Source organism: Sinocyclocheilus grahami, unplaced genomic scaffold, assembly GCF_001515645.1.
Source record: "Sinocyclocheilus grahami isolate Dianchi unplaced genomic scaffold, SAMN03320097.WGS_v1.1 scaffold1140.1, whole genome shotgun sequence".
Lineage (NCBI taxonomy): Eukaryota > Metazoa > Chordata > Actinopteri > Cypriniformes > Cyprinidae > Sinocyclocheilus > Sinocyclocheilus grahami.
Window position 1 is genome coordinate 25616 of NW_015506319.1, and position 6211 is coordinate 31826.

At 35.9% G+C, this 6211-nt stretch overlaps 1 long non-coding RNA gene across 1 annotated transcript in view; it reads left to right on the forward strand.

Annotated features, from left to right (window-relative positions):
* Positions 1-1115: 1115 nt before the first annotated feature.
* LOC107567282 (uncharacterized) overlaps positions 1116-6211 on the forward strand; it is a 13392-nt gene continuing 8296 nt past the window's right edge. Inside the window, exon 1 of the long non-coding RNA XR_001606621.1 lies at positions 1116-1292. This is a non-coding gene — a long non-coding RNA (uncharacterized lncRNA). The remainder of the gene's footprint in view (positions 1293-6211) is intronic.

Consider the following 6211-nt stretch of genomic DNA (forward strand, 5'->3'; position numbering starts at 1 on the left):
ATCTAATGAATAAGTACTAGTACCTAATAAATAAGCACTAGTATCTAATGAATAAGTACTAGTATCTAATGAATAAGTACTAGTAACTTTACAAAAGACACTAGTACTTAAAGAATAAACACTAGTACCTAAAGAATACGCACTAGTAGATAAAGAATAAGCACTAGTACCTAATGAATAAGTACTAGTACTTAATGGAAAAGATACTAGTTTCTAAAAAATAGGTACTAGTACCATGAAAATAGATACTAGTACGGCTTATAGATTCAATGTTACAACGGCTTTCCATACCCGGTACACATTTAGTTCACGAACGAGATATGTACCAGTTCAGTCACTTCATTCACAAACGAGATCAGGGTTGCCAGGTTTTCACAACAAAACCCGCCCAATGGCTACTCAAAACTAGCCCAAAAGTACCCCAATCGCATTTCAAGGGGGTTCCCCGGTAAAAATCGCGTTCCGGGTTTAGTCATTCTTTGACCGTATGTCTTTGACAGCTACCCGGTTCACTGATCTGCGCATGCGCTGCTAATAGCCCCGCTGCTATGGAGGGAGGAATATCAGTGAACGAGAAATATGAGTCAATGGAGAACGTGAGCGATTCGTTCACCTAAAAGATTAGTTCAAAAAGAACGATTCGTTCACGAACGTAACACCACTACTGTTCCGAATTATTTTATATTTGCCTGTTCATTTATTTTTTATTTTTCCCGAACGAATTGGAGTCGTGACCTGTCAACAGCGAACAAAAACTGAAATTACACACATTTCATTCACGAGCTACATGTACCAGTTCAGTCACTTCATTCACAAACGAGATCAGGGTTGCCAGGTTTTCACAACAAAACCCGCCCAATGGCTACTCAAAACTAGCCCAAAAGTACCCCAATCGCATTTCAAGGGGGTTCCCCGGTAAAAATCGCGTTCCGGGTTTAGTCATTCTTTGACCGTATGTCTTTGACAGCTACCCGGTTCACTGATCTGCGCATGCGCTGCTAATAGCCCCGCTGCTATGGAGGGAGGAATATCAGTGAACGAGAAATGAGTCGTATTACGTGAAAAGTTCATTCACCTAGAAGATTAGTTCAAAAAGAGCGATTCGTTCACGAACGTAACGTCACTACTGTTCGGTCGGTCCCGAATTATTTTGTATTTTACCTGTTAATTTTTATTATTTTTTTGAACGAATTTGAGTCGTGACACGTCAACAGAGAACAAAAACTGAAATGTGAACACCGGAAGGGTCAGATGTGATCTGCGAGGTCCTGCAAACATACGGAAAAAATCAGGTAAGGAAAAGGCTATCTTTATAACCTTTCAAAAAGGTGTGTGTGATGCTCATCTGATGATGTTGTGTGTGTGGCTGGTAATTTGTTAATGTCTGTCTTTTAGAGATTTTTCAAATTTTTCTGATGTGAATGCCATGCTTTAGGTGTGTTTTTAATCATATAATAGTCTCAAAGATAACATGCTCTGTTCGTTTTTTCTGAACATGTAATCGCAAATGTCGATACAATTTAAATGAATTAAGATTGTTTAAAGCAGTGGTTCTCAATGTGGTACGAGTAGCACTAGTGCTGCTCAGGCTCTCTCTAGTGGTACGCAGAGGAGTCACTAAATTAAATATAAATAAATGTTATTTAACATTTTAATGTAATCTTTATTTGGGTAATGTATGTGTGTGTGTGTGTGTGTGTGTGTGTGTGTGTTTTCTTAAACTTTCGGTACGAACCATTTTAATTTAGTAATTTTTTTTTTTCAATTTCTATCTGTATGTAAGCACAGTACAGTGTTAATGTTCAAACTGTATTTACAATGTTAAAGTGGCTAACAACAATAAATATTCTTATTAGGAATAAAACTGCCTCGTTTTTGAACTGTGCAGCGCTGTAGCTGAATAGTTAGGCCTACTACGCTACTGAAATTTAATGTTGGTCATTATGGTGGTACTGGGAGAGCCAAATATTTTCTGAAGTGGTACTTGGTATAAGTTTGAGAACCACTGGTTTAAAGGAATGGTATAAAAAGAAATCCAGCTTTTTAAGAACTTCTCAGTAAACCATTTCTTCTTTCCCCTTGTGGAGTCCTCAAGGATGCAGCTTATTGGTAAGGAATTGTTCATCTGCTACATTGCACTGTCACTTCTGGTAGAGATTCATTGACCTTTTGTGATAGGTTTTGATTTGATAAAGGTTTTGATAGTGAAGTGACATATATGTGAACATATACCCGGAGCAGTGGGCAGCCATTTTTTTTGCTGCGGTGCCTGGGGAGCAATTGGGGGTTCGGTGCCTTTCTCAAGGGCACCTCAGTCATGGTATTGAAGGTGGAAGAGAGCGCTGTACATTCACTCCCCCCACCTACAATCCCTGCCGGTACGAGACTCGAACCCACAACCTTTGGGTTACGAGTCCGACTCTCTAACCATTAGGCCACAACTTTTTACTTGGAAAGCGCACAAGTGGGAGAGAGCGAGGGGACGGCATCAGAAAGGACCTAGAGCTGGGACTCTTTCAAGGATCACCCGAAGCACAACCACGCTATATGCACAAGGCTGTTGGTTCTAACATTTTTATCAGAATTTGAAGAAACCTTTCTACTTTCCCCTTTACCACCGACACGGTTTCTGTTGCAGGCTCCATTCTCAAACTGTTCAACATTTTCACTGCACAAATGTACAAATATCTTGTAATGAGACGCATTAGTAAAACATGTTTTCATAGAAACTATAGGTTTTCACCAAAATAAAAGATCAACTGTTTTCAGTCAAAAAAAGTACTAGGGTTTCTCTTGCAAGTGCAGTGCAAAATATGCATGTTATTTTACAAAAACTCTATTTTTTTTGTCTTTATTGTATTTGTATTGTTCTTCTACAGGTTTTTAACAATGCATCCAAACAATGCAAGCTAAAGTTCGGGGTTATTTTGATCTGTTTTATACAGTATATTTCCAAAATTAAACGGTTTTACAAAATTGAGCACGTGGTAGTTTATTGAAGTTGATTGTAAAGCCATTGCTGCTAGTAATTTTATTTTTAAACTTTATGAATGTAGTGTTGATCTAAATGCAAACTAGGTTCTAATTGAACGTACAGTGGCGTATTAACCCATGTTGAAAGGTATGACGGTAAAACAACATCAAAATGTCAACGTTGATCCGATATGGATATTGATATTTCTATTTACCCGTTTCAATATTTTATTTGCTAGTTTTTAGGTTAATTCCATATGCCTTGATACAAGTATTCAACCACAAAGTTAAACGAGGTTACACAGGGGTGAAGAGAGCATGTTTCAACATCAAGCGGAGGTGAACCAAACGAAGACTACGATGAAGAAGAGGAAGATGCAGACAGCAATGTAAGAGACAGAAGAAGGACATCCGTCATTAGTTTCAGACATTGATATATAATTGGAATTACCCCAAAAGTAGTATTAAAAGTCTGAGGAGTAAACCACTCTTCAGATGCTGCCTGCATTAAGCGTGAAGGACACCTGATACCCTAACGAGGGGCACTTAACAGCATCTCCGATATTGCTGTTTAGAGTTTGATTACAGAATTTTCGCATTAACTGCTTTGTATTGTAACTAAAATAAGCGATTTTATTGTTACGATTGCCTCCCATAAGACTTCATAACTTCAAACTGAGCTTCAAACAATAACAACCACAAGGGAGACTTCTACGTCACTCCTGAAGAACTTAAATCTGCTGGCGGGTGAGTACTTCATGGTTTAGGCTAGATTTGACTAACCTTACCCTACCTGATTAATCAAGGGTTAAAGATGTAAGATACAAGGACACACTGACTAACACATATGCAGTGTTGGGCAAGTTACTTCCAAAATGTAATACATTATATTACTAGTTACTGTCTTTTGAAAGTAATGTTACATTACAATATTACTGTCTCTGAATTGTAATGCGTTACACTACTTTTGAGTTACTTTCACCAAAATATCCACATTAGTATTATAAAATGCCAAAATGTAGTCTATTGCTCATTCTACATCCAGTGGAGGGTAATGTGGTAGGTCTATATAGCATAAAATTCTAAAATCATATTTAGATACCGGTATGTAGGTCTACATTAATGTTACGTTGTAGTTTAGGTTAAACACAGATACGCACAAACGGCATTATTCATAATAATAAATAACACCAGTAAATAAAGCGAAATGTTATAATGTACAAACAATAAACAGAATATCTAGCCTATAGGCTATTTTTTGAAGGGTTTCAGAAGAAAACAAGAATGAAAAATATAAGTTGCTAAACAAGCCAAAATAATTAGGCTGGCCAATTCAATGCGAAACTGAAAGCAAATGGCGTTCTCGCGCAGCCTACCTCTCTTAATCGGCATTAATTTATTAAATGTGTCCATATTTGCGATGTATTTGAATGCTAAACTATTATTTATTATGTAAACCAGGCTTAAGTTACTTAACACGCTTAAAAAACATCCTCGTTTGGCCCGAGCTCAGGCGGAACGGAACGGATTGTACGCAGTATGCACAATATCAATATCAAAAGTTTTTGAACAGTAAGATTTTTATGTTTTTTAAAGAATTATCTTCTGCTCACAAAGCCTGCATTTATTTGAATCCAAAATACAGCAAAAGCAGTAATATTGTGAAATATTTTTACTATTTAAAATAACTGTTTTCTATTTGAATATATTTTAAAATGTAATTTATTTCTGCGATTTCAAAGCTGAATTTTTTGCATCATTACTCCAGTCACATGATCCTTCAGAAATTATTCAAATATTCTGATTTGCTGCTCAAAAAACATTTATTATTATTATTATTATGTTGAAAACATAAGGTTTCTTTGATGAATAGAAAGTTCAGAAGAACAGCATTTATCTGAAATAGACATTTTTTGTAACATTATAAATGTCTTTATCGCCACTTTTGATCAATTTAAAGCATCCTTGCTAAATAAGAATTATATTACATTATGTATATACTGACTCCAAGCTTTTGAATGGTATATGTATAATGTAACAAAAGCTTTTTATTTCAGATAAATGCTGATCTTTGGATCTTTCTATTGGATCTTTCTTACTGTACAAAAATTTTTGACTGGTAGTGTATGTACCCTCATATCACATCTTGTTTTGGATAAGAATAAAACCTCAGGTCCGACAATGTCTTTTTTTATTTAAATCTAGCTTTATTCGAATTGGCCCATGCAGGGGCGGACTTACCCATTAGGCAAAGGTAGGCGACCGCCTTGGGCCGGTGTTTATTACCACGACAACCGTCCGAGTCTGTGGCGCCTGCAGGTGTAGGGCTGTACGCACTGTGAGTACCATGAGCGCTCAGACTGATCTGAGATTTGCCCCGCAAACATTTCGACTGAACCCATACCGTTAATTATGAATTTATTAGTCTTTTCAGCATAGAAATATTACGTCAATATCTGCATAGAAATATTACGCCAAATAGAAGCAGAAAATCGTGCTATACGCACTTTCATGAGATCGGCTTAGCCTACAACAATTAATTTGTTGGCTATTTTACAAATGGGAATACAACGAATTCATGACAATGTTTACATTCCAGCTACCCGTAAAATGTATAGTGAAAAGTACTTTAAAAGCGTCTGGAATGCAATAGAGTAATTTTAAAGCTGTTTTTTAAAGCATTTGCTGCATGGATAAAAAATATAAATAATTAACATATCATACAGAATTGCGTTGCAGCAAATCCTTTAAATTTTAAGGTATTCAGAACAGAGCAACATAAAAATCAGAAAAAGCTGCAAAACAATTATAGGACAAAGTTTTCATATATGCTATTGTAATTAGTGTTTTATTGTTTTAACTGTTCGGAAATATAAAATAAAACGCAAATTATAATCGGGCCTTCCATCAATTATAGTGATGAAAAATGACTCGCCATCTCCTAATTGGATGTGCCTTTAGAGAGAAATACACGGATTTCATAATGAAATAATTTATTTTAATAGGAGTCTATTTTCGATTTGAATTATTTCGTTTTAAAATAGTAATTTAAAGCTTTCTATATATTTTGATCATGTCTGAGTTACTGGGTTAATCATTGTGACGCGCTCCTGTTCAAGACCTAGACGGCAGAAAGCGTTTGTTTTCTTTATTTTATAAAAGCAAATATTTGTTGATATTGTGAGTGCACACAAATAAAACTAGACCCTTTACAGTTTAGAATGACGTATTACTCTTA